Source organism: Canis lupus, chromosome 25, assembly GCF_048164855.1.
Source record: "Canis lupus baileyi chromosome 25, mCanLup2.hap1, whole genome shotgun sequence".
Classification (NCBI taxonomy): domain Eukaryota; kingdom Metazoa; phylum Chordata; class Mammalia; order Carnivora; family Canidae; genus Canis; species Canis lupus.
The window spans coordinates 6189877-6213866 of NC_132862.1; the positions used below are offsets into that span (position 1 = coordinate 6189877).

General features: G+C 39.6%; 1 pseudogene; it reads right to left on the bottom strand.

Moving 5' to 3' along the window:
• Window positions 1-19205: 19205 nt before the first annotated feature.
• On the bottom strand, window positions 19206-22751 carry LOC140617174 (glutamate dehydrogenase 1, mitochondrial-like; annotated as a pseudogene).
• Between the last annotated feature and the right edge of the window lie 1239 nt (window positions 22752-23990).

Below are 23990 nucleotides of genomic sequence, written 5' to 3' on the forward strand. Positions count from 1 at the left end.
ATGGGATGACTGGGTGATGGGCACTGAGTGGCGCACTTGATGGGATGAGCACTGGGTATTATGCTATATGTTGGCAAATCAAACTCTAATAAAAAATATACAAAAAAAGAAAAGAAATATAGACTTAAGACCTGTGCCTGCCTTACTGAATTAGGATATATATTCAACCATATTTCCATTTGTACATAAAAGTTTGGTAAAGAGTGGATTAAATCCAAATATAGTTTAGTCACATTGTTCTTTTCTTTCTTTCTTCTTCTTCTCCTCCTCCTCCCCCTTCTCCTTCCCCTCCCCCTCCTTCTCCTTTCTCGTCTTCTTCTGGACACAGGGTTGGCGGCTCAAGAGGAGTGCTGAATTTTTACTGCACATGCTTAAAAATTCAGAGAGTAATGCTGAACTTAAGGGTTTAGATGTAGATTCTCTGGTCATTGAGCACATCCAGGTGGACAAAGCCCCCAAGATGCAACGTAGAACTTAACAGGGCTCATGGCCGGATTAACCCATACATTAACCTTGCCACATAGAGATGATTCTTACTGAAAAAGAGCAGACTGTTCCTAAACCAGAAAAGGAGGTTGCAAAGAAGAAAAAGAAGAAGAAACTGAAACTGAAGAAACAAAAACTTAGGCCCAGGAGTAAATTCTGCATAGAATAAATTCAAATAAAAATAAAACAATAAAAAATAAAGCATATGATTATACTTACTTTGTTAGATTTTCATCTATATTAAACATTAGTAGTATACTTTACCTTGCACATTTATTGGCTAAAAGTTAGATTTTATTTTATATTCACTAGTGTGAATAAATTTTGAATACTTACTAGACAATTCTATTTCTCCTATTGTGAAGTGCATACTTCATATTTTGCAAACATCTGATTGGTATGTCTGTATTTCTGAATGGTTTGTGAAATTTTCCTCAAAGTTTTCAATCCAAAACCAGAAAGGGCCAAACACAAAAAGGAACCTGAGCTGGAGAAGAGTTAAACATCAACTAAGAGTATTACAAAATAAATAGAAACCAATAGAATTTGAGTAGGTAAAATTAAATAAAAAATTTACTGAAATAAATCACATTTTAGAGTTTTAGAATAAAGTAAAGAATCTTTCTGGCATAGTGAAATTGAACTAGAGATCAATACAAGAAAGATAAATTGAAAAGTTTCCAAATACATTTCTAAATGTGCACAGGTAAAAAGAGACATTGCAAAGGAAATTAGAAAATATTTTGAATTGAAAGAAAATGAAAATAACATATCAAAATTTGTAAGGTGCAGCTACAAAAGTGCTAAAAGGGACGAGAAATCTTTTAATATACCTATTAGAAACAAAAAGATTGGGCAGCCCTGGTGGCTCAGCGGTTTAGTGCTGCCTTCAGCCCAGGGCCTGATCCTGGAGACCTGGGATGGAGTCCCACGTCGGGCTCCCTCCATGGAACTTGCTTCTCCCTCTGCCTGTGTCTCTGCCTCTCTCTCTTTTTCTCTGTGTGTCTCTCTTGAATAAATAAATAAAATATTTAAAAAAAAAGAAACAAAAATTTTTCAATTTTTTGGAATTCAATTTTCTAAGCTTGCACCCCAAGAAGCTTGGAAATTCAATTCAATATTCTAAGCTTGCACTCCAAGAAGCTTGGAAAAAACTAGCAAATTATGTACAGAGAAAGTGGAAAGAGGAAAATAATCAAGAGCAGTAAACATAAAATAGAAAGCAGATGTAGAACAGAGAAAATAAGCAAAGCCAAAGTTGATTTCTTTAAAAGATTAGTTTAAGTGATAAACTTGTAATACTGACACCCCGCCTCCCCGGGGGGCAAATTAGTGATACCTGAAATGAAAAGGAAGAATTACTACATTCTTAAAAGCATTAAAAAGTTATCAGAAGGATATCATACACAAATTTACCAAATACTCTTGAAAATATAAGTAGCAAACACTTATATTAAATATATAAATTCCTTGAGAAATACAACCTAGCAATTCTAACTTAAGAGGAAAATATGATTTGAATACTCCAATATCTATTAAATGGATTAAACATGTAATTACAAAATTTTCCATAAAGCAAACTCCAGCCCACATGGCTTCACTGGTGAAGAAATATTACCAGCTTTACACACAAATTCATTTAGAGAATAGAGATAGTAGGAGGAGTTCTCAACTTGTTTTATGAAGTTAATAATGATTCTGATACTAAAATCTGATGAAAATGTGACGAGAAAATAGTCCAATAATTATTATGAACATAGATGGAAAGATTGCAAACAAAATATAGCGAATATAGTCAAACAATTTATTAAAATATAATATACCATAATGAAGAGAGTTCATTTTGGGAATGCAAAATTAATCTAATGTCAAAAAACAATCAATGGAAAAGACAAGTCTAAATCACAATGAAATAATATTTTACACCCATTAACATAGCTATTATAACAACAGAAACAACTGCAAAAACCCAAAACAGAAAATAACAAGTATTGGTGAAGATGTGGAGAAATTGAAATCCTTGTATGTTGCTGGTAGAAATCTAAAATAGTGTAGCCACAGTGGAAGATAGTATGAATCATGTATGATAGTAACCATCATAGTATGATGGTTACTCAAAAAATTAAACACAGAATTACCATGTGGTCCAGCACTTCCACCTGACTATACCTGAAAAAATTGAAAGCAAGGACTCAAACAAGTGCTTGTACGTTACTATTCAAAGCAGCATTATTATTCACAACAGCCAAAAGCTGGCAACAACCCATACCCCACCAAACCAAACAGATGAATGGATGACCAAAACATGGTCTATACCTACAATGAAAGATTATTCAGACTTAAAAAGGAAGGAAATTCTGATACATGCTACATTATGTTAAGTAAAATAAACCAGACACAATTATTATGTGATTCCACTTACATGAGACACCTAGAGTAATAAAATTCATAGGGACAGAAAATAGAATGGTGGTTTCTAGGGGTTTGGGGAAAGGGAAATGGGAGTTAGTGTTTAATAGATACAGAGTTTCAGTTTGGGAAGATGAAGATGTTCTGGAGATGGATGATACTCTAAATATTGTAGTCTCAACTGGTGAAATTCCAGACTGCAAATGGAGTAAGCCACTCCCAAAGGAAGTTCTTGGCAATTATAAAATTCTAGACGGTAAAGAGCTGGCCAAGGGTGAGATGGCTGACAGAGAGCTAAGCTCACTGAGACAGTCACTAGCACCCAAAGATGGCTGACAGAGAGACTCAGAGAGAACCATCCTTACAACCTGAAAATAACTGCCAGTGAGAGCAACACTTTAAACTGGACTTTATTAAAACTCATCCACTATATCCCAGCCTTTGCTGAAGATCTTATTTTGGAAATGCTCTTTTTCTAGAGTGCTATTTCTTTCCTAAATACTGTAAATCATAAAGGCACTTCTGTGGCAGGTTAAAAAAAATCATACTTGCAAATACTGATAAAAGATTAAAATAGCTAGAATTATAACTTCCACGAATAGCTAAGACTAAACACTACTGGAGGGAGTGCCTGGCTGGCTCAGTCAATAGAGCATGGGACTCTCCTCAGGGTGGTGAGTTTGAGCCCTGTGTTGGCTGTAGAAATTACTTAACAAAATCTCCAGTAGCAGAATCAGAATTACTGATCATATGACAGCTCTTTTTATAAAGTTTTGAGGAACTTCCATACTATTTTCCATAGTGGCTGTATCAACTTACATTCCCACCAACCATGCACAGAGATTCCTTTTTCTCCACATTCTTGCAAACACTTGTTTTTCTAGTTCTTTTTTTTTTTATTTTTTATTTTAGCCATCCTGACAGGTAAAAAGTGATATGTGGTTGTGGTTTCGGTTTTTGTTTCCCTGATGGTTGGTGATGCTGAGCATCTTTTCATTTGTCTTTTGGGCATCTGTATACCCCCTGTGGAAAAATGTCTATTCAAGTCCACTGCCCATTTTTTAACTGGATTATTTGTTTTTTTTTTTGTGTGTGTGTGTGTGTGTGTGTGTGTGTGTGTGTGTGTGTGTGTGTATTGAGTTGTGTGGGTCCTTCTCCCATTCTGTAGGTTGCTTTTTTATTTTGTTGATTTCCTATTTATCCATTTATTATTTTTTTATTGGACTTCAATCTGCCAACATATAGCATAACACCCAGTGCTCATCCTGTCAAGTGCTCCCCTCAGTGCCCGTCACCCATTCACCCCCAACCCCCACCCACCTCCCTTTCCACCACCCCTTGTTCGTTTCCCAGAGTTAGGAGTCTCTCATGTTCTGTCTCCTTTTCTGATATTTCCCATTCATTTTTTCTCCTTTCCCCCTGGAATATTTTTTATATTCCCCAAATGAATGAGACCATATAATGTTTGTCCTTCTCCGATTGACTTATTTCACTCAGCATAATACCCTCCAGTTCCATCCACGTTGAAGCAAATGCTGGGTATTTGTCATTTCTAATGGCTGAGTAATATTCCATTGTATACATAAACCACATCTTCTTTATCCATTCATCTTTCGATGGACACTGAGGCTCCTTCCACAGTTTGGCTATTGTGGACATTGCTGCTAGAAACATCGGGGTGCAGGTGTCCCGGCGTTTCATTGCATCTGTATCTTTGGGGTAAATCCCCAGCAGTGCAATTACTGGGTCATAGGGCACATCTATTTTTAAATCTTTGAGGAACCTCCACACAGTTTTCCAGAGTGGCTGCACCAGTTCACATTCCCACCAACAGAGCAAAAGGGTTCCCTTTTCTCCACATCCTCTCCACCATTTGTGGTTTCCTGCCTTGTTAATTTTCCCCATTCTCACTGGTGTGAGGTAGAATCTCATTGTGGTTTTGATTTGTATTTCCCTGATGGCAAGTGATGTGGAGCATTTCCTCATGTGCGTGTTGGCCATGTCTATGTCTTCCTCTGTGAGATTTCTGTTCAAGTCTTTTGCCCATTTCATGATTGGATTGTTTGTTTCTTTGGTGTTGAGTTTAATAAGTTCTTTATAGATCTTGGATACTAGCCCTTTATCTGATATGTCATTTGCAAATATCTTCTCCCATTCTGTAGGTTGTCTTTTAGTTTTGTTGACTGTATCCTTTGCTGTGCAAAAGCTTCTTATCTTGATGAAGTCCCAATAATTCATTTTTGCTTTTGTTTCTCTTGCCTTCATGGATGTATCTTGCAAGAAGTTACTGTGGCCAAGTTCAAAAAGGGTGTTGCAAAAAGGGTGTTGTGTTCTCCTCTAGGATTTTGATGGAATCTTGTCTCACATTTAGATCTTTCATCCATTTTGAGTTTATCACGATTTCCTTTTCTGTGCAAAAACTTTTTAGTTACATAAATTTGAAAAGATATATGCAAAAAACCCCACCCTTCCCATTAGATAAAAAAACTATATCCATCCATTACAAACCAACTTTACCAAATAAGTATTACTCTAGAGACTGAAGAGATGACTTAGTATTGGGAAATAAATTAATAAATATATGTTAATTAGTTAAAACAGAAAACGTGTAACAACAGATGAATAAAAATATTCAATAAAATTTTAAAACCAAAAGAAAATTTGAAAACCATTTCTCACATTGTCTAAGTATCTAAAACTAGAGGGCTACTTCGGTAGCACTTCCAAAATCCTTTCTCAACCACACATGATGTGCTTTATGTTCAAGTCAAGCACCATCAAAATACAGGTGTGATAGCTTAGTCTCAGAGAAATCAGAAAAGGTGTTCCACATCTCTTTGGTCACACAGTCCAAAACAAGCTGCATGACCTGTTCAAGAACAGAAACCAAGATAACAGAAACTATGTGCTGCAGGCCATTAATCCATATATTTTCCATAAACAATGCTGACAAACTGACCCAGGGTTCCCCTAGTATATTCTGAACTTAGCACAGATGGGGATTAAGGAGTGCTCCTCATGATGAGCATAGGGTAATATATGGGAGTGTTGAACTACTATATTATACACCTAAAATTAATATAATGGGGTATGTTAACTAACTGGAATTAAAAACTAAAAAAAAAAAAGAAACATAGGCTGAAAAAAATAACTTGGCACAGAAATACACCAATCATGGGTTAATATATTCCTTTTAGATTTGGTTAAGGGTCAGCACTTTTGCTCCAAGCACCCCTGGAAATAAGCACAGGGATGCAATATTCTAGCCATGATTAACTCTGAACTTATATACTGCATTATTATTTACATATTTGAAAATTCTCCTACACTTGAGGTAATTTACATTTGTGGTAGATATGAGTCATTACTGACAGCTCACCATTTTTTAACATCCTCTCTAAATTTTGATGATTTTTGAGTCTTGCCTTCCCAAATTGTAATATAAAAAACTATATTATCTAACCTCTTTTGAAGCTAGATAGGGATCTAACTTCGACCAATCATTTTGATTCAGAAATGAAGATGATGAAACCTGGGTACAAGTTCTAGCAGAGATAGTGTGTCAGAAATACTGTAAGGTGACCCCCAATAAGTCATTCCCTTGGATAATTTCTCCCCCTGAGTGGAGACAGAATGTACATGACTTCTGGAATATGGTAAAGGTAAGGGGTGTCACTTTCCTGATTTGGTAATGCTATAAAGCACAGTAAAGAGATTTTGCAGAGGTAATAACGGTTCAAAACTACCTGAGTTTGAATTAATCAAAAGGATGGTTATGCTGGGAGAGTCTGACTTAATCAGCCATTAAAAGGGGGGCTTGACCGTTTTGTGCAAAGAGATGATCTTCCACTGACATTGAGAAAGTAAAATGTCATGTTGTGGCAGGTCTCCAAAAGCTGAGTGCAGCCAAAGAAGCTGAGAGTAGCTACCAGTGACTAAAAAGTCAGGGCCCTCCATCCTCCTCCTCCTGAAAATTTGAGTGAGCTTGGAAGAGGAATCTCATCCAGTAACCTCCAGATGAGGAGGCAGCCTGGCCAACATCACAAGGGCAGCAGAGGACCAGCTCAATTGTGACTTCACTTTTGACCAACAGAAATTGAGACTTATACAGTGTGGTACAATAAATGTGTATTGTGTTAAGCAGCTAAGTTTGTGGTAATATATCTTACAGCAAGAGAAAACTAAACTAAACGGTGCTGGCAGGAGAGGCAAAGTTGTGGGAATGGCAGTTGGGATGACTGCTTTTTGATGAGGGTAGAGTTGCAGATTAGTCCTAAAAGTTGTTTTGGAAGCTTAACTGTCTTAACCTGATTTTTCCAGTCAAGTGCCAGCTTCTATGAACTGGCTAATGAATGTTAATAGATTTCATTTCTGCTTCAACTAACCAGAGAGAATTCTGTAGTTTTACTAACACATTAACTACCACAGTTTACAAACGGATATCAATTATCCTTACAACCCAACTTCAAAACTCCTCATTGTTTCTAAATCTACAAATGTACTCAAATCCCACAATGATTTCAGCTTGGGGAGTGGGGCATTATAGAGTAAAATATGAAAGAAGAGGGCTTACAGTCAAAGGGAATGGCATGGTTTTGCAAATATACATGAAAGTAGACACTGATGATACAGGACCAGGGAGGGAGGGAGAATGTTAGATTAGGCTATGCTAATTGATATGGCACCTTTACCCAGGATTCTTTATTAAGAAAAAAAAATTTCTTTTCATTTTAACCATATGGCTTAAAAATTTATTTAAATTCAAGTTAGTTAACATACAGTGTATTATTAGTTTCAGTGGTAGAATTTAGGGATTCATCAGTTGCATATTAACACCCTCTCATTCTAACAAATGCCTTCCTTAATGCTTATCACCAGTTACCCCATCCACCCACCCACCTCCTCTCTAGCAACCCTTTTTGTTTGCCATAGTTAAGAAAGTCTTATGATTTGCCTCTCTCTCTGTTTTTATTTTTTCCTCCCTTCCCCTATGTTCATCTGTTCATTAAATTCCACATATGAGAGAAATCCTATAATTGTCTTTCTCTGATTGACTTATTTTGCTTAGCATAAAACCCTCTAGTTCCGCCCACATAGTTGCAAATGGCAAGGTTTCATTCTTTTTTTAAATTTTTTTTTGGATTTCATTCTTTTTTAATGGCCGAGTAATATTCCACCGTGTGTGGGTATATAACTTCTTCTTTTTCTTTTTTTTTTTTTTTTTTTTTTTTTTTATTTATTTATTTATTTTTTATTTTTTTTTTTTTTATTTTTTTTTATTTTTTATTTTTTATTGGTGTTCAATTTACTAACATACAGAATAACACCCAGTGCCCGTCACCCATTCACTCCCACCCCCCGCCCTCCTCCCCTTCTACCACCCCTAGTTCGTTTCCCAGAGTTAGCAGTCTTTATGTTCTGTCTCCCTTTCTGATATTTCCCACACATTTCTTCTCCCTTCCCTTATTTTCCCTTTCACTATTATTTATATTCCCCAAATGAATGAGAACATATAATGTTTGTCCTTCTCCGACTGACTTACTTCACTCAGCATAATACCCTCCAGTTCCATCCACGTTGAAGCAAATGGTGGGTATTTGTCATTTCTAATAGCTGAGTAATATTCCATTGTATACATAAACCACATCTTCTTTATCCATTCATCTTTCGTTGGACACCGAGGCTCCTTCCACAGTTTGGCTATCGTGGCCATTGCTGCTAGAAACATCGGGGTGCAGGTGTCCCAGCGTTTCATTGCATTTGTATCTTTGGGGTAAATCCCCAACAGTGCAATTGCTGGGTCGTAGGGCAGATATATTTTTAACTGTTTGAGGAACCTCCACACAGTTTTCCACAGTGGCTGCACCAGTTCACATTCCCACCAACAGTGTAAGAGGGTTCCCTTTTCTCCACATCCTCTCCAACATTTGTTGTTTCCTGCCTTGTTAATTTTTCCCATTCTCACTGGTGTGAGGTGGTATCTCATTGTGGTTTTGATTTGTATTTCCCTGATGGCAAGTGATGCAGAGCATTTTCTCATATGCATGTTGGCCATGTCTATGTCTTCCTCTGTGAGATTTCTGTTCATGTCTTTTGCCCATTTCATGATTGGATTGTTTGTTTCTTTGGTGTTGAGTTTAATAAGTTCTTTATAGATCTTGGAAACTAGCCCTTTATCTGATATGTCATTTGCAAATATCTTCTCCCATTCTGTAGGTTGTCTTTGAGTTTTGTTGACTGTATCCTTTGCTGTGCAAAAGCTTCTTATCTTGATGAAGTCCCAATAGTTCATTTTTGCTTTTGTTTCTTTTGCCTTCGTGGATGTATCTTGCAAGAAGTTACTATGGCCGAGTTCAAAAAGGGTGTTGCCTGTGTTCTTCTCTAGGATTTTGATGGAATCTTGTCTCACATTTAGATCTTTCATCCATTTTGAGTTTATCTTTGTGTATGGTGAAAGAGAGTGGTCTAGTTTCATTCTTCTGCATGTGGATGTCCAATTTTCCCAGCACCATTTATTGAAGAGACTGTCTTTCTTCCAATGGATAGTCTTTCCTCCTTTATCGAATATTAGTTGCCCATAAAGTTCAGGGTCCACTTCTGGATTCTCTATTCTGTTCCACTGATCTATGTGTCTGTTTTTGTGCCAGTACCACACTGTCTTGATGACCACAGCTTTGTAGTACAACCTGAAATCTGGCATTGTGATGCCCCCAGATATGGTTTCCTTTTTTAAAATTCCCCTGGCTATTCGGGGTCTTTTCTGATTCCACACAAATCTTAAAATAATTTGTTCTAACTCTCTGAAGAAAGTCCATGGTATTTTGATAGGGATTGCATTAAACGTGTATATTGCCCTGGGTAACATTGACATTTTCACAATATTAATTCTGCCAATCCATGAGCATGGAATATTTTTCCATCTCTTTGTGTCTTCCTCAATTTCTTTCAGAAGTGTTCTATAGTTTTGAGGGTATAGATCCTTTACATCTTTGGTGAGGTTTATTCCTAGGTATCTTATGCTTTTGGGTGCAATTGTAAATGGGATTGACTCCTTAATTTCTCTTTCTTCAGTCTCATTGTTAGTGTATAGAAATGCCACTGACTTCTGGGCATTGATCTTGTATCCTGCCACGCTACCGAATTGCTGTATGAGTTCTAGCAATCTTGGGGTGGAGACTTTTGGGTTTTCTATGTAGAGTATCATGTCATCGGCGAAGAGGGAGAGTTTGACTTCTTCTTTGCCAATTTGAATGCCTTTAATGTCTTTTTGTTGTCTGATTGCTGAGGCTAGGACTTCCAGTACTATGTTGAATAGCAGTGGTGAGAGTGGACATCCCTGTCTTGTTCCTGATCTTAGGGGAAAGGCTCCCAGTGCTTCCCCATTGAGAATGATATTTGCTGTGGGCTTTTCATAGATGGCTTTTAAGATGTCGAGGAATGTTCCCTCTATCCCTACACTCTGAAGAGTTTTGATCAGGAATGGATGCTGTATTTTGTCAAATGCTTTCTCTGCATCCAATGAGAGGATCATATGGTTCTTGGTTTTTCTCTTGCTGATATGATGAATCACATTGATTGTTTTACGGGTGTTGAACCAGCCTTGTGTCCCAGGGATAAATCCTACTTGGTCATGGTGAATAATTTTCTTAATGTACTGTTGGATCCTATTGGCCAGTATCTTGTTGAGAATTTTTGCATCCATGTTCATCAGGGATATTGGTCTGTAATTCTCCTTTTTGGCGGGGTCTTTGTCTGGCTTTGGAATTAAGGTGATGCTGGCTTCATAGAACGAATTTGGAAGTACTCCATCTCTTTCTATCTTTCCAAACAGCTTTAGGAGAATAGGTATGATTTCTTCTTTAAACGTTTGATAAAATTCTCCTGGGAAGCCATCTGGCCCTGGACTCTTGTGTCTTGGGAGGTTTTTGATGACTGCTTCAATTTCCTCCCTGGTTATTGGCCTGTTCAGGTTTTCTATTTCTTCCTGTTCCAGTTTTGGTAGTTTGTGGCTTTCCAGGAATGCGTCCATTTCTTCTAGATTGCCTAATTTATTGGCGTATAGCTGTTCATAATATGTTTTTAAAATCGTTTGTATTTCCTTGGTGTTGGTAGTGATCTCTCCTTTCTCATTCATGATTTTATTAATTTGAGTCTTCTCTCTCTTCTTTTTAATAAGGCTGGCTAATGGTTTATCTATCTTATTAATTCTTTCAAAGAACCAACTCCTGGTTCTGTTGATCTGTTCCACAGTTCTTCTGGTCTCGATTTCGTTGAGTTCTGCTCGAATCTTTATTAGCTCCCTTCTTCTCTTGGGTGTAGGATCTATTTGCTGTTTTTTCTCTAGCTCCTTTATGTGTAAGGTTAGCTTTTGTATTTGAGTTCTTTCCAGTTTTTGAATGGATGCTTGTATTGCGATGTATTTCCCCCTTAGGACTGCTTTTGCTGCATCCCAAAGATTTTGAACGGTTGTATCTTCATTCTCATTAGTTTCCATGAATCTTTTTAATTCTTCCTTAATTTCCTGGTTGACCCTTTTATCTTTTAGCAGGATGGTCCTTAACCTCCATGTGTTTGAGGTCCTTCCAAACTTCTTGTTGTGATTTAGTTCTAATTTCAAGGCGTTATGGTCCGAGAATATGCAGGGGACAATCCCAATCTTTTGGTATCGGTTCAGACCCGATTTGTGACCCAATATGTGGTCTATTCTGGAGAAAGTTCCATGTGCGCTTGAGAAGAATGTGTATTCATTTGAGTTTGGATGTAAAGTTCTGTAGATATCTGTGAAATCCATCTGGTCCAGTGTATCATTTAAAGCTCTCGTTTCTTTGGAGATGTTTTGCTTAGAAGACCTATCAAGTATAGAAAGAGCTAGATTGAAGTCACCAAGTATAAGTGTATTATTATCTAAGTATTTCTTCACTTTGGTTAATAATTGATTTATATATTTGGCAGCTCCCACATTCGGAGCATATATATTGAGGATTGTTAAGTCCTCTTGTTGAATAGATCCTTTAAGTATGATATAGTGTCCCTCTTCATCTCTCACTACAGTCTTTGGGGTAAATTTTAGTTTATCTGATATAAGGATGGCTACCCCTGCTTTCTTTTGAGGACCATTCGAATGGTAAATGGTTCTCCAACCTTTTATTTTCAGGCTGTAGGTGTCCTTCTGTCTAAAATGAGTCTCTTGTAGACAGCAAATAGATGGGTCCTGCTTTTTTATCCAGTCTGAAACCCTGCGCCTTTTGATGGGGTCATTAAGCCCGTTCACATTCAGAGTTACTATTGAGAGATATGAGTTTAGTGTCATCATGATATCTATTCAGTCTTTGTTTTTGTGGACTGTTCCACTGAACTTCTTCTTAAAGGGGAATTTTAAGAGGCCCCCTTAAAATTTCTTGCAGAGCTGGTTTGGAGGTCACATATTCTTTTAGTTGCTGCCTGTCTTGGAAGCTCTTTATCTCTCCTTCCATTTTGAATGAGAGCCTTGCTGGATAAAGTATTCTTGGTTGCATGTTCTTTTCATTTAGGACCCTGAATATATCCTGCCAGCCCTTTCTGGCCTGCCAGGTCTCTGTGGAGAGGTCTGCTGTTACCCTAATACTCCTCCCCATAAAAGTCAGGGATTTCTTGTCTCTTGCTGCTTTAAGGATCTTCTCCTTATCTTTGGAATTTGCAAGCTTCACAATTAAATGTCGAGGTGTTGAACGGTTTTTATTGATTTTAGGGGGGGATCTCTCTATTTCCTGGATCTGAATGCCTGTTTCCCTTCCCAGATTAGGAAAGTTTTCAGCTAGAATTTGTTCAAATACATATTCTGGCCCTCTGTCCCTTTCGGCGCCCTCGGGAACCCCAATTAAACGTAGGTTTTTCTTCCTCAGGCTGTCGTTTATTTCCCTTAATCTATCTTCATGGTCTTTTAATTGTTTGTCTCTTTTTTCCTCAGTTTCCCTCTTTGCTGTCAACTTGTCTTCTAGGTCACTCACTCGTTCTTCCACCTCGTTAACCCTCGTCGTTAGGACTTCTAGTTTGGATTGCATCTCATTCAATTGGTTTTTAATTTCTGCCTGATTAGCTCTAAATTCTGCAGTCATGAAGTCTCTTGAGTCCTTTATACTTTTTTCTAGAGCCACCAGTAGCTGTATAATAGTGCTTCTGAATTGGCTTTCTGACATTGAATTGTAATCCAGATTTTGTAACTCTGTGGGAGAGAGGACTGTTTCTGATTCTTTCTTTTGAGGTGAGGTTTTCCTTCTAGTCATTTTGCTCAGTGCAGAGTGGCCAAAAGCAAGTTGTATTGGGAAAAAGAGAAAAAGAGAGGAGAGAAAGAAGGAAAGAAAAGAGAAAGAGAAAAAAAAAGGGAAGAAAAAGAAAAAAAAAAAACGAAAAAAAAAAAAAAAAAAAAAAAAAAAAGAAGAAAAAGAGAAAGAAAAAGAAAGGAGAAAAAAAGGGGGTGGGGGAAGGAAACAAATCAAAAAGCAAAACAAAACAAAAACAAAAACAAAAACAAACAAACAAAAAAAGAACCACCGGGGAGTATCTTCTGATTCTGTGTACTTTAAGTCCCTTGGCTTCTCCTGGAAGTTGTCAGTCTAGCTGGTGTTCTGGGGGAGGGGCCTGTTGTGCTGATTTTCAGGTGTTAGCAGTTGGGGGAGCTGCTGTGCCCCTGCCTGGTGCAGGGCTCGGTGGGGGTTGTTTGCCCCGTGAGGCCGCAGGAGGAACAGCCCCAGTGGCGGGGCAGCTCTGGAAACCTGGAGTCAGCTCCGGCAGGAACTCCGTCTGCAGGGCCTGGAGGCTCCGGGGCGGGGCCGCTGATCTGCTCAGCTGGGGCAGGAGCGTCCTCGCTGTCCTGGGCCCTCCCGGCCTCTGCCTGTCCCGGGGGAGGCGGGATCCTGGGCTGTGTCCCGGCGCCCTGTGCTCCGGAGCCTGCGCTGGTGGATTCGCGCTCCCGGGCCGCGCAGCCCCCTCCGTGGAGCCGCCGCCCGAGCCCCTCCGAGCTGCTCCTGGAACCGCGCAGCCCCCTCCGCACGGAGCCTCTTCCTCTGCCCGAGCCCCTCCGAGCTGCTCCCGGGGCCGCGCAGCCCCCTCCGCGGAGCCGCCGCCCGAGCCCCTTCAGCTGCTCCGGGTCCCGCCGGGTCCCGCCGTGCGCGCTGCAGCCCTTAGGGAGCTCGGCGCACTCTCCTGGGCGCGCAGTTGCTCTGTTACTGTCCCCGGGAGCCCGAGGGCATCCCCGCCCTCCTGGGTCCTGCTCCAACTCCCCGCGAGCCCCTTTCCGCCCGGGAAGGTCGGTGCAGCTCCTGCTCCTCCGGGACGGGGCTCTCCTGTCCTGGGGACACTCGCCCCGGCCTCAGCCCGGCTCCTCGCGGGGCCCCTCCCCCTTGGAGGCTTTGTTCCTTTATTTCTTTTTCCCCGTCTTCCTACCTTGATAGATGCGCGAACTCTTCTCACTGTAGCATTCCAGCTGGTCTCTCTTTGAATCTCAGGCCGAATTCATAGATTTTCAGGATAATTTGAAGGTTTTCTAGGTAGTTTGGTGGAGACAGGTGATTTGGAGACCCTACTCCTCCGCCATCTTGCTCCTCCCCCAACTTCTTCTTTTTCCATTCATCTGTTGATGGATATCTAGGTTTTTTCCATATTTTGGCCATACTGGTTCTTGATGCTATAAATATTGGGGTGCACGTGCCCCTTCAAATCTCTGTATCCTCGAATAAATACCTAGCAGTACAATTGCTGGGTTATAGGGCAGTTCTATTTTTAGCTTTTTGAGGACCTCCCATCTTATTTTCCAGAGTGGCTAAACCAGTTTGAATTTCCACCAAGTGTAAGAGGGTTCCTCTTTTTCCACATTCTCACCAACATCTGTTGATTCCTGAGTTACTAAGTTTAGCCATTCTGACTGGCATGAGGTGGTATCTTATTGTGGTTTTGATTTATATTTCCCTGATGATGAGTGATATTAGCCATTTGTAGGTCTTCCTTAGAAAAATGTTTGTTCATGTCTTCTGTGCATTTCTTGACTGGATTGTTTGTCTTTTTGGGTGTTGAGTTTGATAAGTTCATTATAGATTTTGGATACTAACCCTTTATGTGATAAGACATTTGCAAGTATCTTTCATTCCATAGGTTGCGTTTTAGTTTTGTTGTTTCCTTTGTCGTTTAAAAGCTTTTTATCCTTATCAAGTCCCAATGGTTCATTTTTACTTTTGTTTCCCTTGCCTCTGGAGATGTGTCTAGCAAGAATTTGCTGTGGCTGAGGTCAAAGAGGTTGCTGCCTGTGTTCTCTTCTAGGATTTCGATGGATCTTTGTCTCACATTTAGGTCTTACATCCAATTTGAGTTTATTTTTCTGTATGGTGTAAGAAAGTAGTCCCACTTCATTCTTCTGCACATGGCTGTCCAGTTTTCCCAACACCCTTTCTAAAAAGATTTATTCATTTATTTTTTAGAAAGAGAGAGCAGAGGGTGGAGGGGGAGAGGGAGAGAGAATCCTATGCAGGGCTTGATGTCAGATCACCATCTAAGCCAGAACCAAGAGTCTGATGCTTAACTAATTGAGCCTCCCAGGCACCCCTTGTCTTGGAAACTCTTTATTTCTCTTTCTATTCTGAATGACAGCCTTGCTGGATAAAGTATTCTTGGATTTATATTTTTCCCATTTAGCACATTGAATATATCATGCCAGTCCTTTCTGGCCTGCCAGGTCTCTGTGAGCAGGCCTGCTGCTAGCCTTATGTGTCTACCCTTGTAGTTTAAAGAACTTTTCTTCCTAGCTACTTTAAGAATTCTCTCTTTATCTTTTATTTGGCAAGTTTCACTATGCTATGTTGTGGTATTGACCTATTTTTGTTGATTTTGAGGGGAATTCTCTGTGCCTCTTGGCCTTGAATGCCTGTTTCCTTCTGCAGATTAGGAAAGTTCTCAGCTATAATATATTCAAATAAACCTCCTGCCCCTTTCCCACTCTTCTTCTTCTGGGACTTCTAGGATACAGATTTTTTTTTTCAGACAAATGCCTCTAATTTATTTGCCACACTGTAAGTCAAAGTGACCTTTAGGATACAGATATTAATGCACTTTGTGGAATCGCTGAGTTCCCTAAGTCTATATTCGTGATATAATAGTTTTTTCCCTCTCTTTTCAGCTTCATTGTTTTCTATAATTTTATCTTCTATATAACCTATCCTCTCTCCTGCTTCTTCAGTCCTCATAGTGATTATATCCTGTTTGTTCTGCTTCTCAGTTATAGCATTTTAAAATTTCAGCCTGACTAGTTTTTAGGTCTTTTATTTCTGCAGCAAGGGTTTCCCTGGTGTCTTCTATGTTTTTTTCAAGTCCAGCAAGTAGTCTTCTGTCGATCTAAGTTCTTCTTCAGATGTATTGCTTATATCTGCTTTGAGCTGATATATCCCTAGCTATGATATCTTCCTGGTCTTTCTTTTAGGAAGAATTACTCCATGTTGCCATTTTAACTAAGTTTCTATCTTTTGAGTGTTATGAAAGCTTGTTATGTTTCCTGTACATCAGAGTAATGATGGAATAAGAGATCATATACGGTCCAGGGCCTGGCACTAAGTGTTAATGGTATACGTTGTGTACACTTTTTGCTGCATTTTGGCTGCTCTTTCCCACTGCTCCATCCTCGGCAGACTTTCTCCTTGCATGAAGTGGGGTGTGTTTATAAGTGATCTGACTTTGGTACAGCTGTGTTACAGGGCTGGGGAAAGCCCAGAGTCCCCCTACTACTTTGCCATCTTAACTCCTCCATTAAAACATATGGTTGTTGAAGACAACTTGTCCTGGAAGATCTTATTATAGGCATGGAGAACTTCATTTCTAACCTTTTGGATCTCATCTTTTAGGTTTGTCCATGATTACTCTTACTTTAGTACCATCATAACCTCTACGCTTTTTAACACTGAAGACATTATTTTCCCTAGAGATTCTGGTACATGATGTCTATTATATTTGCAGGGAAATCAGAAAGCAACATTAAGGGGCTAAAAGTAAACCTTGTGGTGGTATGCTGATTCTATGGCAGAAGGTACCAAGATTAGGTAAAACTGTAGATAATCGAAAGAATGAGAGATATCCAGTGGAAGTATCATGTTGTCCCAAATATATATACAGAAGACAGACGATGCATGAATAGAGAGCATTGCTATTACCAGCTTGTAGCCAAATGTTGGGCAAAATCACCCTCTGCCTGGTTCTAATTACATGCTAAATGAGGTCCATTAGTATTGCCTGCACCCTCTTCTTAGTAATTAAGCAGTATCTGAGTACCAGAAGATAGTAAACCTCAACTCTTATTAAGAAAGCAGAATAGAGTGAAAGTATCCTCTAATTCTCTGTATAACATTCTGATATGGCTAATGAAAAAGCTTGCACAGATGACTGTTGACTACTCAATTTTTTTTTTGACTACTCAATTTTAAAAGGACTTCCATTGATAGCCTTTGCTAGGCCAGACATGAAGAAAACATTTCAAGAATTAAGCAAGTTAAAGAGGACCTATTTGCTAAAGTAAAGGTGACTTGGCTTTTGTATCCCATTCTGGAAAGCAGGTCAGGTACAGTTCATCTTCATGTGAGATGGACTCCATTTTGCAATTACTGTTCTTCTGTAAGGGTACCTGAATTCTCTGGCATACTGCCACAACCTGATAGGATGAGATTTAGATACGACCACTTTCAAAATACGTTGATTCATTACATTGATAATATGATAATTTACTCTTTGGAAGAGGAAGCCAAGGGTATTTGTTTGTTTGTTTGTTTTTTCCCCAAGGGTATTTGTAAATTACAATGTGCAGAAGTAGTCAAAGATAGGTGATTTAGGGCAGAGAACAATCAAATATCCAGGAATATCCCAAGTTGAGCCCTCTAGGGACATTTCACAAATAGTAAAGAACAAATTACTATCCTTCTGGGTCCCACTAATGAGAAAAGGACACAAGGTCTTATGGAGCAATACAGATTCTGGTAGATACATATACTGAATTTGGGTATCCTATCCTCTCTAATACAGAGTGACTAGGAAAGAAAAGACTAAATTCAAATGAGCTGGAAACAAAGGAAGTCTCTGAGGATCTGCCAAGGGTAAGAGTATAAGCAGACTATATAATCCTAACAGACCAATGATTTTATATGGGTATATTACTAAAACTCAGACAGACTGGAGTTATTAGTTTTTAGCTGACACCAAAAGGCAGTTACTGGTATTCTGAATTAGAAAACTATGCTATGACTAAGTACAAACCACTTGAGATACAATTACTAAGACACTTTATTTTATTTTGTTTTTATTTTTTTTACTAGTACACTTTTAAGCTCTAGTGGAAACAGCCCATATGACTGGCTGAAAGACAAACAATTACCAATATATATATATTTTGATATGAGTGATGTCAAAAGACATTCAATTAAAGAACTGTGCAGCAAAGTTCTTTGGTAAAATGTAAATGTTATATACTCCGGAATATGCTGAAATGGAGTAAGTGCATTCTATTCATGAGCAGGTAGTCTCTCTCTCTCTACCTGTAGGTTCTAAGATAGAACACTTTCTCTTGTTGGTCTAAATTTTGTGTCTTCCCACTGAAGTAGTCTGCAAGTAGTCTGCTTGCTCCATGAGTAGGAGCTCCTGTATTGAAAAAGGATACTTCATATGGTAGTCTGCTGTTATGTGCCCAGCAGATAGGAAAGGCACAGACAATTTAATAAAATTTATTCTCCTAATCCATAGGTACAGAAGGTCTTTCCATTTCTTTGTTTAGTCTTCAATTTCTTTCATCAATGTTTTATAGTTTTCAGACTACAGGTCTTTTACTTCTTTGGTTAAGTTTATTCCTAGGTACTTTATTACTTTTGGTGTGCTTGTAAATGGAATTGTCTTTTTAATTTCTCTTTCTGCTACTATGTTATTAGTGTATAGGAATGCAATAGATTTCTGTATGTTGATATTGTATCCTGTGACTCTACTGAATTCATTTATTAATTCTAGTATTTTTTGGGAAAGGGTGTCTTTTGGATTTTCTATGTATAGTATCATGTCATCTGCAAATACTGAAAGTTTTACTTCTTTACCAATGTGGATGCTTTTTATTTCTTTTTGTTGTCTGATTGTTGTGGCTAGGACTTCCAATGCTATGCTGAATATAAGTCATAAGAGTGGACATTCCCTGCAATCCAGTAAATGCACTTCTAGTATTTACCCCCCAAATACAAAACACTATTTCAAATGGCTACATGCACCCTTATGTTTATTGCATTATTTATAATAGCCAAAAACTACAGAAGCAGTCCAGTGTTTATCGACAGATGAATGGGCAAAGAAGATGTGATAAATATATCACATCACATATATACTATTCAGCCACAAAAAAGAAGGAAATCTTGTCATTTGCAACAACATGGGTGGAGCTAGAGAGTACAAAGCTAAGCAAAATAAGTCAGTCAGAGAAAGACAAATACCACATGATTTTACTCGTATATGGAATTTAAGAAACAAAACAAAGGAGCAAAACTGAGTGAGTGAGACGTGTGCATAATCCTTAAGACATTATTGTTACTATACAGACCAATATTCTTAAACTCACGTTAAACTTTCAGTTGCTCTTAATTTATCCCTCTATTTCAATGTTTCCATTTAGGAACATATTCCCTCTATATAAGCAAATCCTTCCAGTATTTCTGTTGTGAAAGTATACCGGTGCTAAATGTACTTAGCTGCTGTTTCCCTGAAAATATTTCCCTTTCAATTTTTCTTGAAAAGGTAGACTTTTAACAACGTTTTTTATTACCAGGTTAAGTCATGAAGTTACAAAGTAGTTAGCAATTTCTGAAAGAGTATTATTGTTTTTTTTAAAAAGTCTCATTCATTACATACCTAATGTCTAATATTTCATTGGTATACCACTGTTCAATAGGTCTTGGGCAAAAAAATTGTAAACACTCAATCCAATGTTTTAAGCTCTACTTTGTTATTTAAGCTTTGTGAATTTGGAGCCTCTAAAAGAAAAGGGAGATGGAATAAGGCAGGGCTGGAGACATTGGCAATGCTTAAGCTGTCAGCCAGACTCCAGACACCAAGACCAAATAGTTTTTTCCTGGGTTATTCTACTTGAATTATTGTTCAATTACTTAGTGCAATAGATCCTTAAAGAAATGAAAAATTAACATGATAAGGAGATTATTGCATTATTTGGACTACATGTCATAATTATATTTAGCAAATTCAGATAGCCACAATAAAAATAGTCTCCATCATCTGTAGTTATGAAGATAATGATAATCCATCTGGATTTTTATTTTTGCTGTACAATAATACAGTATGGATGAACTACAAATGATACTATTTTATGTCATAAAATATGAGTTTTTCATTTATGTCTATAAGCACTTACTGCTTGAGTCAAGGTTAGGCTTTTTAAATGACGCAAGGCAATTTTATTACAGCGACATGTACTTCTATCATTCTAAAGGAATGAAATGCATATGAGAAACAGTTTTTATTTTTGTTTGTAATCTGTGAAATTGAGTTATTTTGCTGATATGAAATAACAATAAGTAATTTTAGGACAATACTACCTTCTGAAAATGCCACACATCCACTTCTTAAATTGTATAAAATTTATAGTATATCCAATCTCAGACTTGGCTGGAGCAAAATTATGTAAATGCTGAGCTGAAACAAAAGGTAATCAACATGTTGGGAACAGGCTATGGAGCAAGGAACCATATAGTTAGATGAAAAGACTTTTTATTTAAAGGCAAAATATCCAAAGTGGCCCTCTGGCACAGTCATTTCCACTTTCACACTCATCAACATGTATGTGATGACCCTTAATTTCTTTCTTCTTAAAAGGCTGATTTGGACGGAGTTATTGAGAATGATGTCCATAAAAGAAAAATCTTTCTGTAGTTACGTTTAACTTGTGATAAGTCAAAGGTAAAGAGGATAGTGAAGAAGTCAGCTATGATTCATTTATTTGAAGGTCAAACCAGCCTCACTGTACACATTGAAGACTTTCTCAGTGGTGCTGACACAGGCAGCTGTTCTCAGGTCCAATCTTAGATTATACGTTGTGGCTGTGTACATTATTTCCCTGGCAGAAAACTCTATAGTGTAAGCTAAACCAGAGAGTACACTGCCTTCTGGATATTGTTTTGGAACCCTGCTGTGGATACAATGGGGAAAGTTCGATGGTGTTTTATAAATTTTCTTTCTAAACTACCTTGGACAGACACGAGAAAGCAGTGGTTAGAATCTCTTTCATACTTGAAGATCAAACAGCCATAGATGATATGATTTATATTCTTTAGCCACTCAAAGTAAAATACTATCACTCCTTCAGCATTCAAGTGTAGATGAGGAATAACCATAATGTTCCTCTTCAGAAACAATGAGTATTCCTCAGCCATTAGAAACGACAAATACCCACCATTTGCTTCGATGTGGATGGAACTGAAGGGTATTATGCTGAGTGAAGTAAGCCAATCGGAGAAGGACAATCATTATATGGTCTCATTCATTTGGGGAATATAAAAAATAGTGAAAGGGAATAAAGGGAAAAGGAGAGAAAATGAGTGGGAAATATCAGAGAGGGAGACAGAACATGAGAGACTCCTAACTCTGGGAAACGAACAAGGAGTGGTGGAAAGGGAGGTGGGCGGGGGCGGGGGTGACTGGGTGACGGGCACTGAGGGGGGCACTTGATGGGATGAGCACTGGGTGTTATGCTATATGTTGGCAAACTGAACTCCAATTAAAAAAAAAAAAGAAAAATCTTATCAGTTTCTGGAGTTGTTAGCTTGTTCGCAGCTTCAGCAATAGTCTTGGCTTTGACTGGGTGCACTGGATTTGGTCACCTGCTTTTCTCATTGGCAACAGGGATGAATATTTTGCTCAAGGAAGTTGGCTTGCAGGATGCTTCTTTCCCAGGGTTTAGGCTTGGAGAAACTCAGGACTGACCCATGTTGCAATCTGAATTCCATATGCTCCCATTAGATTCAGCAACACCAACACATTTAGCAAAATTACACTGTAAGCAGAGAGTCCAAAGCTGCCAAATCCCTAAAAAGCAAATATTTTATCTCCAAACCCTGGTGTCATTCCTGAAATGCTCATTAAACAGTCTTCATTAAGGAAGTTTTCAATACCATGCAAAACATTATTGCCAGTAACAGAGGGACGTGGGTGGATGTGACCCAGATTTACCAGGATGGCAGGCATGTGTTTTAATTTACATGCCCTATGGTGCTGGCATAGGTGTCAGCAATCTTAGACACCTCTTGCTCACGTGTGCCCATGTCTGGGGAAGGCACATCAACGCCAGGACCAATAAAACGCCTTTTTGTCAGTTCCCTGATGATCCCCCTTGTGATCTTTTCCAATTCATTACTGGTGTGGTTCTTGGTATAAATCTTAACACCAGCACTCGCACCCCCCAAATGGCACATCAACCACAGCGCATTTAGATGTCACAAGGGAAGCCAAAACTTTACTTTATCTTCACATCTTTGCTGTAAAGGGAGCATGCAGTGCTGGCTGTGTTGGGCCCCATAACCTCAGATGACCTCCCCGCCGCTGTTGTCACGTGAGACGGGGAAGCTCAGGCTCAGCACGTGGTTGCAGGACTTGAGGATTCGCAGGATGCCACGCCCCCCCGCTCAGCTTCTGCTCCTCACTCTCTTCGTTCTGGGCGTGTGCCACCAGCTTGTCCTCCAGGATGCTGGCCTCGTGGCGGAAGAAGCTTTCCACCACCTCGAGGATGGGGTTTCCTCCCAGAATACCACGCCGTCCTGCAGCAGCGGCATTTCCTCCCATCAGCACCCGCTCTTCCCCTCCCGCCTTCCCGGCAGTCTTCTCTCCAGGCACCACCCACCACCTGACTGGGAGGAGTCAGCTGCGTCGCGCAATGCCCTCTGGGACCACCGGGCAGGACCAGCATGCCCCGCGCGCCTGCTTCCGGACCACCGGAAGCTCGGGTCCGCTACTTCCGTGGGGCACTGGGCGCAAGGTGCGGGGCGGCGGCGGAGCTCGCTCCATCATTGAGGTACGTTTTTCTTTCGTTGTGAGGTGCATTTTGCATTCATTTTCATCTGCATTTATTTTCTTTCATTTCCAGAATATCAACCCGTGCGTTGCCTTACGGCTGCCATCGTGTATGTTGGGAAGTTTTCAGTCTACTCGTTGTTCTTTCGAAGGCAGGCGCGTCCCTGCTTCTTTCCTAGGCCCCAACGTGGAGGCCCCTGACCCCAGGCCCCTTCTTGCCCCACCCTTGGGTGGTTCCTAAGAGGAGAGGGTGTCTGCTTGCTTAAGGAATTTGCCCGGCACCACCCCGCTCCGAGCACACTCAGACCTGGGGCGCGCCCTCTGCGGGACAGGGGGCTGTGCGCGGCGCTGGAGGTGGGCCTGAGGCTCTGTGCGCGGGGAATTCGAGGCCCCAGTTTGGAGTCCGAGTTATAGAGTGTGATGCCTGCAGGTGGGCAGATCAGCCAGACTGCAGGACCCGCCCCCCCCCCTCCTCGTCCCCCACCTTGTGGAGAGTGACAGGTGGAAAGTGAAGTCCAGGCCAGAACCACAGCTGCCTGGGCTTAAAGGTGGTGCTGTTTAAAGGTATTTGTCTTTTGCCTCCCTCAGTTTTTAACATTTTCTATATCTTTGGTTTTCAGTCGTTTATTAATGAGGTGTGGTTTCTTTTATTTTCTATTTTTTTTAAAGTATTTATTTATTTATGAGAGAGGCAGAGACACAGGCAGAGGGAGAAGCAGGCTCCCTGCGGAGAGCCCACCATGTGACTCCATCCGGGGTCTCCGGGATCACGCCCTGGACTGAAGGTGGCGCTAAACTGCCGAGCCACACCGGCTGCCCTGGTTTCTTTTTATATTTATCCGGCTGGAGCTGTTAAACATCTCTCATCTTCAAACCCACCATTATGCTTTCTGATGTGCAGGTTCTGGGATACAAACACTGGTTCGAGGGGGCATGTGATTTTATGCTGTATTTCTCATTTTTTGTCTTTGTATTTCAGTGAGAATATTTTTTGTTGACCCCCTTCTAGTTTATTGATTCTTCTGTTCCTAATGTGTTTA